Source organism: Fundulus heteroclitus, chromosome 16 (assembly GCF_011125445.2).
Source record: "Fundulus heteroclitus isolate FHET01 chromosome 16, MU-UCD_Fhet_4.1, whole genome shotgun sequence".
Lineage (NCBI taxonomy): Eukaryota > Metazoa > Chordata > Actinopteri > Cyprinodontiformes > Fundulidae > Fundulus > Fundulus heteroclitus.
Window position 1 is genome coordinate 19,879,654 of NC_046376.1, and position 13,408 is coordinate 19,893,061.

Below are 13,408 nucleotides of genomic sequence, written 5' to 3' on the forward strand. Positions count from 1 at the left end.
GAGTGATCAAATTATCTGAGTAGATCGCCGGAGTGACCTCAGTCAGGCAAAGGGCTCTGACATCGTCAACTAAATACCCTGTTTCCGTAGCAACGGCAACCCATTTTAAGCACTTTCTCAGTAAAAACCATAGGTTGAATGGCAAGGGACAAGCAATTACTTGTTGCATCTAAACCAAATAATTAAAGGACTAAAACTACATAGTCTGTAAAGTATCATACATGAAGAGGTGTCATGGAAGAAGAATGATAGTCTGACCTTCTTCCTCCTGAGTCGTTTGATGTGGAAGCCATGACGTATTCATTCAAGAGCAAAACTTTCTTCGTGGATATAAAAATATTTAAAGATGATCCAAATTGAGTTTGTGTGACAGTGCTCATCAGTTATTGCCCAGTCTCATTAGATCTAATATGTCTCATCACATCTGAATAACAATAATTGAGATGGCGTTTTAACATCGTTTCGCCTATGATTCAGTTTGACTGTCTGGCCTTGCGTGTGTAATCTCTGTCTACACCTGTCTACAAAACAGCCGTCATCACATCTGAGCAGACTCAGAATTGAAACGTAATCCCGTCCGCTCTACAAAGGTATCATTCGGAGCTGGCTGCAGGCGGTGACTAATTAGATACAGATTTTATTTTGCACAGATGCTGTTGATTTTGCATTTGAATAAAGAATAAATAAAGCCATCAGGCAGCAGATGGCTCCAATCCAGATTTAATAACGTCACAATGAGCTGCATGTTGCATCTCGCTTATCCAAAATGTCAGTTTTGTATAATTCAAAGTTTGATAGAGGGCAAATGGTGCTGAATGTTCTGGTTGGAGGCCAAAGTCCTGCGGTTTCAGAGGCGGATGAGTTGCTCCCAACTGGTTTCCTGTGATCTGTGCTGACGGTCAAAATCCAAATAACCACTTCCAGCCCTGTCTGCACTATGCCCCGTTTGGCCACTCCACCCTGTAGACAGATCCAAACACGGTTCCCTTCCACATCCGCATAGTTTTCCCACGTTATCAGCAAAATATTATTCGTGGGCAATGCTTAAAAACCAAGTATATGCCGGGAAACAAAATAGTCCGAATCAACTCTACCAGTTCTGCAAAGACAAATGGTCAAACATCCAGTCAAAATGGTGCCTGAATCTTGCTGGAGTCTATAAAAAGCACAAGTGCAACTCACTAAGGGACTTTTAACCCAGTATTAGAGGGGGTTTAAGTATGTATTTGGAGTCTGTGTGTATAATTTAGACTCTGAAATTCCACAAGAAATCCTAACCTGTGCAACATGGGCCTGATTTTAAAAATCCTTGCAGTACAGTAAGTTGTTTATTAAATCCACCATGAAAACAGGTTTAAAAGCATCATTAAAAAGCAAATACCTCACATTTTCATAGCCATGGGGAGTGTATGTAAACTTCTGACTCTGTATACGTTTACAGAGTAGCATTTGAAATAGCTCTGTGAGGGTGGCCTGCCAGTAAGAGGAGGTATTTATTCACACCAGCCAGGCTAATTTCCTACTTAATGACCGCATCTCTCTGCAATTAATCCAGTCTAACAAAGGCAGCACGTGACAGAGTGTCAGTTTAGCACAGGTATCGCAACTAAATAGGAGGCCGAGGTGGTTCCGCCATACACACACATATGTGTTTGACAAAAAAGATACAAGAACAAATGTGATCTGTTACGTGTCCGCCGCCTTCAAGGCTTCAGTGTTTAAAGCCATGCCCAGTTTGTTCACAAAGTAAACGACTTCATCTTTCAATGAAATGCCAGGAGGGTTTTCTTCAAGACACAAACCACTGACATTTATTTAATGCGATACAAACAGAAAGAGTGAAAATTAACACATTAGTAGAAATACATAATTCAAATAAAATAAAAAAAATCTATTTACAGCACCAAATGAGGGCACAGTAAGCAATATATAAAGTCAAGTGAGGAACAGCAAACAGACTGACAGCTTTGCTGTCTAGTAGGAGAGGGACATTAGTCCCTGCAGCAGAGAGAGGTAGACTTTCTCTTTAAAAATTCAGAAGGCAGAAGGGAAATCACTTTATGTCTCAGACAAACAATATCTGGCCCACCAACTTATACTGGCACAATATAGCTTAAGAATTAAAATTTAAGTATAATGATGCAAAAAAATATAGTCAGTGTGTACTGTACATGGGAAAACTGCAGTGATATACAAGCCAAGTCAGGAATATAACACTGTGTACCTCATTTGTCTCTATTTTTTGTGATGCCACCACCTCCCCCCAAGACAATTACCCATCAATGATCTTACTCTATGCTTCTGCTCCTCTGAGTGAACAGCTTTAACTACAATCAATGTTAATATAAGGCAGGGGGTCTTTATGAATCACATTTTTGTTTACCCTATTATAAACACAGAGTTGCTATGTATGAAAGAGAACAAAGGCTCCAAATACCATGCTTTTCTAAGGGCATCCCCTGAGTGAAACAAATCTGAAGATAGTTCACACACAGACTGCAAAGGCAGACAGCTTGTTATTTTATCATCCGACGTAATGTCATTTCAGGGCTTCTGCTTTGCCTCGGTGTTTTAAAGGACGCCGCTGCTCTGCGCGCATACGAAAAAAAAAACTGACACGTCCAATGAAAGATATCAGGGGTTTGCTGTTGGAGTATTTTTGGAAATTGTTATATCTCACATGCGGCAGTGAGAGCAGAGTCGGAGTAGAGCTACACCGCTCCGGTTCAGCAGAGATCTTCCCTGTAACCTCCAGTGGTGCAACGTATCGGCTGTTAAATAATTACTTTCTTTTAAAGATGAGTGATCCTAATCTAGGGGGGCGTACCTCCTTGTTCCCACATAAATCTCCAAAGCAATGACTTCCAACATCCTGTTGTTTACTACCACTATTGTTCAACCCTTCGCTGCTGCTGGTTACACAACCAGAGTATGGTAAACATCAGTATACAAAGCAAAATGAGCAGCTAACGCACAAAGAAGCTCCAAAACAGGAGGACTGACCATCTAGGAAGGCAGGCGGCAAGGGGAAAAAGCCGGTTTGCGATAGGTAAGTTGAAGCTTGAGATGGTCTGTGCCTTTTTTTTAACGCCCTCTGCTCAACCTGCATGTATAGACACGTTTTCCCCCGGCATCCTCCAAGCCAGGATCAATGCATTTCTGATCAATAAAAGGTTCTTAAGAGATCCTGCAGGGCTAGTTCAGTCATTCACACAGAGACAAGCGGCGCTTAATCTTTTCACTCTGTGTACGTTGCACGCCAATCCATCTATGATATCACTTGGTTGTTGTTGTTGTTGTTTTTTTTAGCTCACATTACATTCGGTCACAAGGAGGAGTGCTGGAGGCACAGATAAAACAGCCTTGCGTGTCTCGCGCATTCACTGAATGCCCCCATTCACGAGCAGTTCGTCTCTGAAAGAAAATACGTGGGGAAGGGGAAACCCAGGAGATGATCAGAACCCAAACATTAGTCAGTGATCGCCAGAGAGCAGCTTTGTACGCTACTCCCTTCAACTGTGGGAGAGACATTAGTTGGGTAAGTTCAGATGGAAATAGGGGAATGTGACAGAGCTTCTTTCACCATAAGCACTCAAGGCACCGAGAGGGAGGGGTGATGGAGGAGCAGGATGAGTCAAAGTGTCCCTGCAGCGACATGGCCCCCCCAAGGCAGTGTCCTTCAATAAGTACCTCACATAGACATAAGGCTGGGCGTGAATACCCCCACATTGACAGAAAGGCAATCAGTCAGACCAAAAGTCAATGGACCCCCCCCCCCCCCCCCAAGCTACACAAAGGCTGCTGTAAGTATGCCTTCTTTCTTGTTCTTTCTTGGACGTGGACATACGTGCAAAACTTCATTTCTCCTCAGGATTTAGGTCCGGCTTCCAAAGAAATCTCTCACACCACCAACATTGATCTCATCCCAGCGGGTTGCTCTACCCTCTGGGCTCGTCAACGGCTGCACATGCCAGCAAAGCTCCTGCCGGACTCGTGTTCCACTCTCCTGTTGCGTATAAAAAGCCCCTCGCACATTGCTGCAGTGTCACAGGACGAGCGCGTGACGTTGGCGGGTGACGCGGGTGCCCTGCTCTTTCGGCCGGGAATCGGGTTGCAGTCTTTGGCCCACTTCTGGCCTCTCGGAGAGTCACCTGCCCCGGTGAGAGGAATGCTGCGACTGACGTTCCCGGTGGTGACGGCAGCAGTGACTCCAGCGGGCGGTCCTGGATAGCGTGTTGGGTGTCAGCGCTGCAACTCTAAGGGTACCTCTGTGCTTGTAAATATATGCAAGCTGTGTGCTATGCGTGCTTTTGTGCATCTCCGCCGTTATTGTTTTGACACGAGACACACCTGCTGTCGGAAAACCAAAGCGTTCGAGGAATTGGGATCCCAAAACCTTCGGTAGACTCGAACTTGTCCTTTGACTCTAATTTCTTGACCTAAACTGTGTCTCAGCTCCGTGATAAATAACAAAGGGGATTTGGTTTTGGTTGAAGGTAATGAGGGGGGGCTTTTATCAGCCGGACCTTGAGCGCAGGCAAACCCTTAACCTGACTCTGTTTCAGTCTCTTCTAACTGCTTCCCTCCGTGTGCTTCACAGGGGACACTGCTCAGACGTCAGAGACTCTCCCTCCTTCTTTTTCCGTCTCTTCTTTTTGTGGAGAGTCCAGCAAGCAGTGGCCATGAACAGCAGCACAAGGCCCATGACAAGTAGCACCACCGACACAACTTTAGTCTGTGGCAGGTCGTTGTAAGTGTAGGTCACCCCCGTTCCAGCAATCCCTATGACCAAAGAGATGATGCCAAAGGGAAAGATGCACCGGTACCACGACTTCTCCATGCCTCCCGTAGCTTGCGACAGACGCTCCAGGGAGGAGAGAACTTCGGGGACCTTAGCGCCACCCGCCTCCAGGGACAGACTCTCCTGGCCAGAGTTTATCTGGGGCTGCGGTTGGCAGGCAAATTGTCCCGCTGTACAGCCCATCCTGACTGCGGGAGTAAGCCGATCCCGACTGAATCAGAAGCGCTGATCTTAGGCACCAGCCTGGAGAAGAAGGAGATTAAGAGAGGCAGAAAAACGGTAAGAAGAAGGTCTGTGTGAGACGGAGGAGATTACTTGAGCTGTAATCGCGGGAACATGTCATATAAAGGCTTCCAGTGAGCCCTGAAATCCACTCACGCGCTCCCTCCTCTCTTCTTTCCTCTCTGGCGGTATCGCTCTACACGGGCTGCTGGCTCTTCGACTGCACATTGTACACTCTGCACATAGTAGTGCCTGGGAATATATTTAAACAACAGAGGGGATGGGAGGAGCAAGGTCCGGAGAACTAGGAAGTCCATGAGATGCGATTGGCTTATTTTGAGTGACATCAAACCCCGAAGAAAGGAGGATAGGGGGTTGAGTACAGGAAGGGGGAGGGGAGGAGACTTTACAGCTCCCTCCCGTCCTCATGTTCCCACCGATGCACCTTTATAACAGTCCCTTTTCTGTTTTCACAGAGAATATAACCCTCCCACTGGGAATTAAAAGCCCTTTCTGCTGAATTAAGTCTGAAAGCAGAGAGGGAAACCCTTGCTTTCACTCAATTTCCCTAGAAAAACTATTACTTCTCATGTATGGCACATATAATCTCCGTGTGGGAAGTGGAACAATTAAGAAATTCCATAGAACTCCAAAAAATCCCCACTCGCTTCTTTAGATGATCTGCGACCGCGCGTCAAAATGCAAGTGGTTAAAATAGGCCTTAAAACCATGCTCGTGATTAAAAACAGGCAGCCCCCTGTCATTTCCCACCCACGCACTCACACAGCCAACACCAGCCCTTCCAGTCAGCTCTTTCTGAATGAAAGGCAACCTGGTTGTAGTTAATCTCTCGGTATGCCCAAGTCGCTCCTCTATGAAAATAACATCAGCCTAGACAGCTTCCATCTCTCGGGCTGAAATGTACAGAAAGAATCTATGCGGTGGACACATCTGAGTTTCTGCATTCATCTCGAGACATTACCGGCTTTAAGATGGCAGCGGGGTATCTTCTCCTCACGGTGGTTTATGGATGTAAAAACGGATCAGGAAAACAAATAAAGGTTTGGACTTTAGAGTTTATACATGCAAAAAAATAAATTTAAATAGGAGCCTAGGAATTTCTGTACCATAGCTTGCAAATGCATTAAAAACCCCTTTAACCATTTCACTTCTTGTCATGTTACAGCCACAAGTTTCTGTGTACTTTACTGGAATTTATGCTACAAACCAATCAGCAGTACATAGGAGGGAGGTGGAAGGACATTTAGTTCTTAAAAAGTTTTTACAAATAAAATCCTGAAAGTTGTGGCATGCATTTACAGGTACACCCAAAAAACTGAGACAAAGTTCAATTGTTTTGTCTCTCATTTCAGAAAGCGAAACTCATATATATATATAGATTTAATATGCATGGAGGGAAATATTTTAAGCTTACACACAATGAATACCAATAATTCAGTGTCTCAGAAGCTTAGAACGTTACAGAAACTAAACAGAAAAAGGGATATTTTAAACAGAAATGTCAGGCTTCTAAAAGCTATGTAGATTTCTATTCATTCAGTACTTGGTTGGTACTCCTTTTGGCTAAATCACTGCATCAATGCTGCGTGGTATGGAGGCGATCAGTCTATGGTTCTGCTGAGACCCGGTTGCTTCGATCGCTGCCCTCAGGTCTGGTGTCTCGCATCTTCCTCCATACAAAACTCCACATGTTTTCTACAGGACTCGGGTCAGGGGAGGCACAGGAACACCATGGTCACTGAACCAGCTTTTGGTACCTTTGGCAGCGTGGAAAGGCGTCAAGTCCTCCTGGTAAATGACCTCAGCATGTCCATAAAACTTGTCAGCAGAAGAATATGGTTGCGTTGACAGTGGACTTCAGAAAACCCGGCGGACCGACACCAGCAAATGGCTTAAATCATCACTGACTGTGGAAACTTCCCCTTGGACTTCGAGTAACGTAGATTCTGTGCCTCTCTCCCTCCAGACTCTGGAAACCTAAAAATGAAAGGAAAGGCCAAATTTACTATCATCTGAAAAGAGGACTTTGGACCATTGAGCAACCGTATACTCTTTTTTTTCTGCTTAGCCGAAGTAAAACACTACTGAAGTTGGCTCTGGTTCAGAATTGGTTTGACAAGAGGAATGGGACACTTTTAGGCCATATGTAGGATTCCTCTATGCACATTGCCTCTTGTTGTGTTAACTCTGGCTTCAGTCCACTCCTTGGGAAGCTCCTCCAAAGTGGATATCCCTTTTGTCTGTGAACTTTTCCTACCCAACTTTTCCCTTCTGTTCAGTTTTCTATGAATATGCTTGGATACAGCACTCTGAAAACAGACAGCATCTTTAATAATCCCCTTTTATGGCTTGCCCTCCATGTGGAGAGTGTTAATGTCTTCTGGATTGGGCAGCAGTCTTCCCCACAATTGCGTAGGCGATAATATGACTATTACATAACATTTATACAAATTCTATTTTTTTTAATTAGTGTTGTGTAATATTCAATAATATTAAAATCTTCTGAGAATTTTCGTTATTTGTAAGCCACAATCATCATAATTACAAGAAATAAAGCCAGACTGTACATGTAATGAGTCTACAAAATGTACGAATTTAACTTTCTGAAATTATGTGCAATTATTTTTTTACCCTTTTCACAATATTCAAATTTCTTTTGTGTACATCTATCTTCAGTCAGGGTCAGTACTTTGGAAAACCACTTTTTGCTGCAATTATAGCTTCTGGTCTTCTAGAAAATCTCTCTACCAGATTCGCCCATTTTCCGATGCAAAACAGATCAAACTCAAGTCAGATTGGATGGAGAGCGCCTGTGAACATAAATTTTCAAGTCTTGCCACAGATTCTCAATTTGGTTTACGTCTGCACCTTGACCGGGCCAATATAACACATGAACAGGCTGTGATCTGAACCATTCCATTGTAGCTACAGTATGTCTGAGTGTTTAGAGTCACTCTCCCATCGGAAGATAAACCTCTAACGCAGTCTCACATGTTTTGAAACTTTTAACAGGTTTTATTCCACGATTACTCTAAGTTTAGCTACCTCAACCTTCCTGAAAAAAAAGCATTCCCACAGCCTGATGCAGTGGCCAGGAGAACAGTGTTATATGCAGAACGTTTTTTTTATGATTCTAAAGAATCTCAAACCTGGCTACCAATGAGTTCCAATATTTTATTAACATGTTTTCTTCTTTGCAAAAAAAAAATGTAAAATCCTTCATAACTCACACATGTCTCTTTTTTTCCCACATGCTCTCTGATTATGACAAGAGCATCATAAAATGCTCAAAGGTTTTTTAGTTGGCTATTATAATATAGAGGCCCTCATCCGATCATCCCTGTGAAAACTTTCTGGAGGCCTCACTGAAAGCCTGCCCACAGCATGATGATGCCACTTTCATGTTTCACTTTGGAGATGGAGTGTTCAGGCTGGTGTGCGATGTTTTTTTTTTTCTTTTTTATGCCACCAAAAGCGTCTTGGACATAGCCCAAAAAGCCAAACTCTGGTTTCATCTGACTGTCAGGATTTGTTTATTGATGAACTCAGAACACACACAGGACAAAAGTTTGAGAGGTTTATTGAAGGGTAGATGACTGATGGAAGATGTAACCAGAGGTGCAGGAATACAACGGCTCAGGGGTGCAGGTGAAGGCAGGGGCTGACGGCCAGGAGAGAGAGAGTCCAACAACGCTGAGCGGGGTGGCACAGAGCAGAGCCTTCTCAGAGCGGCTAGTCAGGTTAGCAAATCACTGGGGACACCAGAACACAGAGCAGAACTTCCCAGGAACAACGGTGAGGCACAAAGTCTTCCAACGTGGCAAAACTAACCTTAAATCCGAAAACAGAAATAGACCTTCCAAGGCAAGGACGAGGACTGGCATGGAGTGGATGATACTGAAGACGGACCAGCACTAAAGTGAGGCAGAGGGAGGTTTAAATAGGAAGACTAACAGGTGACATGCATCTGACTGAATAATTACTAACAGGTGTGACTGACTGCAAGGAGAGTGAAGTGAAGGCTGGGTGGAAGGGAAGGCTGAAGTGAGGGGAAGGAGAAACTAAAAACAATAAATAAAGTTAACCCCTAACTAAAACAAGGTGGAAAAACCGAAAACCAATGGCAACAAAAGCCGAATCAAAACTAAACCATGACACTGACTAGTTTCTTGCACATTTGAAGTGGCTTGTACCAAACTGCAAACAGAGCTTCTTGTGCTTGTCTTTCAACAATGTCTTTCTTCCCACTATTCTTACAAACTTCTGATGCCTTCATACAACAGCGGCATTTACAGTCACATTCAATTATTATTATTTAGTTAGAATATGCATTTCTAATTTCTGCTTGTCTGATTAAAAGTGCCTTTAGAAAAAGCCGGCATTAAACATACTTTTCATTAAGTCCCCATTTGTGCATAAAAATGTTTATTTATTTTATTGGTGTGATGCAATACTCTAATCTTAAATGCAGAGTTTTTATTAGCTGGAGGTGGAAAGAAAAATCACAAATAAAGGATAAATAATAATGCTGGCCTTAGTGAATTGAGGGACTGAAATACATAAACCTTCCAATAATAATCTAGTTTATTGAATATGACTACATACTGAGGATAAATTATAAACAGGTAAGCTCTATTTACTAAATACTGATACTCCTAACATGGTGAGAACAATTAAGAAAGTTTTAGGGTGTGAAAGACCAACAAGGTGCAAAAAGAAGCAGTCCGGTTAACTCAGGAATTAATTTACTAATTCGAAGACTTCTAAAGGCAGCAAGTTGAATTCAATTTAGTTTAGGATTGTCAGGGCAAAGGGGATGAAAAACAAGGACAAAGTGTTTAGATTTGTAGTCTTGAATCTGTTAAAAGCCCTGTATCACTTTACATCACCGTTACATTCGTTTGCTACTTTGAGCTGAGCCATCACATAAAAGAAAAAACAAAAAAAAAGAAACCAAAATGGTGTCAGAATGAATCTTAATCACATATGAATACTTTGAAAGGCACATTAAATGTGTACTGGAAAAATGTACAGCCAGTTTAAAAACCTTTTTAATACCATGGTTTCATTAACACAACCTCAGCTTGGCAGCACATCTATTCCCAGTAATTAAAGGCATGCACCAAACAAATGAAGGAATACTTAATATTCGTTTGTAAATGACGAGCGTGGCTCTGTCTACGCAGGACAATTGTTGTTAGGATACCGGAGGGGAAAAGCAGGATTAAACCGGCTGATTGTTGGGAGGGAATAAAACAAAACGGCGAGTTAACAAGCAGCTCGCCCAGCTAAAGACGCATTCATGAGCCAAGGACAAATAAAAGAGGGAAAGTAAAGAATGTGTTTGTGAAGGGCAGAGGCACAGGGGGGGGAAGAAGGATGTTCAAAAGCAAGGGGCATTTGAAGGAGAGAAGTGGATTCTTTCTTGCCCGGTCTCGTTTCTCTGGATTCGTACTCGAACTCTTGTTTCACATTTAAAAAAAAAAAAAAAAAAAAAAAAAAAAAAAAGTAAGCCGGAAACAAGTGAAACATAGGAAGGAATGTATGAGCTAATTCATGCAAGTGTGGGAATAGGAGGCAGATCCAGCGGTGCTTCCTTGGAAAGTAAACAGTTTAGAGCTCCCCATTATCAGACAAAAAGAGGCGTGACAACAATAATAGGGAACAAGGCAGTGAAACACGGGTAACCTGCGCAGGGCTGCAGGGAGTGGACGACCTCCGCTGGTGACAGCCAAAGCCAGGCCGCCGCTGATGTGTACAGGTCACAGGAAGGCTGAGCTGCGTAGGCGCCGCTCCCAGAGGGACCTGTGTGTGGCGCTGACGTGATCTCAAAGATGCCTCCCTGCATCCCCCTTTTCTCCTGAAAAATACAGGGACCCAAAAGCCTCTTTGGCCAGGCAGCTTTTTTGCCATATTTGCAGAAGCTTGAACTATTAATAGCTTTCCTAGCTCAGAATTAGTCAATCAAATTCTTGTGTGCCTCTTGTTTCAAAAGCAACAGGCTAACTGGGATTGAAACTGTCCCCTCTCTTTTTTCTAATCTTATTTTTGAGCCTCTCCTCAGGGAAACGTGCCATTTCCAGCTTGCAGAGTGCAGAAAGCCAGGTCCCTGAGCACATCGTCTCTGTGACTCAGCCTGGCTCTGGGTGTGGGTGTCCTTTCTATCGGTGTGTGCGGCAGAGCTCAGACACCCACGCCCTGCTGTGTGAACCCAGCGCCACCTGTCGCCGAGTCTGCCACAGCCCCTGCCGTCCACTCGTCATCTGTGGGCACGAGCGTTTTCAGGCCCACCCCCTGCATCTCACATACCGCCCTCGCATCACAGTCGATGTGGGCAAAAGACGGGAGTCTCGAATCAAACATATAGCGCGGCGTCCATATGTGCCGAGCGTGTCTATGTTTGTATGTATTACTCCAACGTGGAAATGGAAACCATGTGGGGGGAAACATGGAAGCGTAAAGGCGGAGCTCCCTTGCTTACCTCTGGTACTGATATTTTTTTAAAAAGAGACCTGAAACACAATGCAAGTGAAGCAGATCCATTTCATGACTGTAAAGCTCCTCAAATGAAAAGATTTTACAGAAACGGATACATCAGATTAATCTAGATGAGAACAAGCCAATGTCCATGCTTATACTGACTTATACCCATTAATTGCTCGTATTATTAAAAAAATTATCTGGGGTCTTATTGTTAAGAACCTGGACTCAGCTCAAATTACAGCATACAGATTTATTTTTGACGCAATTCCTAGACTAATGACACCAGCAACGATACAATGAGCCCTGAGGTCACTTCCCATGTTTAGTGCCACCTGCTGGCAACCTATGCTGCCAGCAGGTGGCACTCAACATGTAAACGCTTTCTTGCGCCTTTATAGGGATACATATTGTATCCCTATAAAGGCTGAAAGTTACTGCATAATGTTGGGATTGCTGTGAAATTAAGATGACTGTAAATCTGGAATAAAAGAATCCCCCTGCTGGTCGCTGAGAGAAGTTGCGGTGTCTGGTCTAGTCTATGTCTTTTTTTTTTGGTTCAATCCTCTCCCACAATAACCACAGATATCAGTTATATTGGGATTTTATGCCATAAACCAACATAAAGTAGCACATAATTGTAAAGTGGATGTAAAACAGTGCATGGTTTTAAAGATTTTTCACAAAAATGTGAAAAGAGTGGCGTAAATGTGCATACACCCGTTTTACCCTCAAGTAAAACCCAGAGTCTGTGAACAACAGTTTTAGAGTCTTGTCAATTGGATTAAGCATTGACTTTGACTAGGTCATTCTGACACATGAATATGTTTTGATCTAGAACTGGATGTATATTTACATCAGAACCAAAACCCCACAGCACAGAAACAATTTCCCCCGTGCCTCACCAGGACATTATCTGAGCAGCAATCTAATTTCCAGCAAACATAAAAGCATAAACTTGTCACTTAACTGCATGAATTTGTTTGCCAAGGTTTTTATGCAGAAAAAACGTCAGGCATTATATGCTTATTATGTGCACATGTTCATATTATGCACATTGCAGCAGAAAATGTGTTTTTCTCTGTCTTCATTATAGGTTTCTTGTGTCTTGCTCCAATCATCAAAAATATATTCCTTGTTGTTGTAACAAGTGACTTTTCAAGAAAACCTGATCCAGATATTTAGGAGGGTTGTTGCCTAGGAATATATGCCATGCCATGTCTTGCAAAAGCATGAAAATCCCTTGAATATTTTCACATTTTGTCACGATACAGCCCCCAGTTTCAGTGTATTTTATAGGGATTAATGTTATAGACCACACAGCGGTAGATACTTGGGAAGCACAAAGAAATCTGAACATGGTTTTCAATATGTATACAAATAAAATCCCGACAAGTGGTGCGATGCATTTGTATTCAGCCCCGCCGAGTGAGCACTCTGCAGAACGACCTTTCGCTGCAATTACAGCTGCAAGTCTTTTGTGAAATCCTACCAGATTTGAACACCTGCAGCTCATTATTTGTTGCAAAACAGCTCAAGCTCAAATCCGAAAGGACGGAGCGCATCCGGGAACATCAGAGTTCAAGTCTTGTCACAGATTCTCAATTGGATTTACAGCTAAACGTTGACTGGCCGGCTTTTAACACTTGGGCTGTGATCTCAACTATTTCATTTTAGCTCTGGCTGTGTTTTCAGTTCTATTGGAAGATCTACCTCTACCCAAGTGATCTTGCAGCCTCTAATAGGATTTTCCTCTTGGGTTTTCCTGTATTTAGCTCAATCTACTTTTCCAACAACTCATACCAGCTTTGCTAAAGCAGCATCCCCCTAGCATGATGCTGCCACCCCCATGTTTCGACATGGTATCTGTGTGTTCAGGGTCCA

General features: G+C 43.1%; 1 long non-coding RNA gene across 1 annotated transcript; it reads right to left on the reverse strand.

The window, feature by feature from the left end:
- Window positions 1-617: 617 nt before the first annotated feature.
- On the reverse strand, window positions 618-5,575 carry LOC110368379. The gene is made up of 2 exons (XR_002428040.2): window positions 5,180-5,575; window positions 618-5,044 (listed from the first exon to the last, which is right to left on the reverse strand). It is a non-coding gene; the product is annotated as an uncharacterized LOC110368379 (long non-coding RNA).
- Between the last annotated feature and the right edge of the window lie 7,833 nt (window positions 5,576-13,408).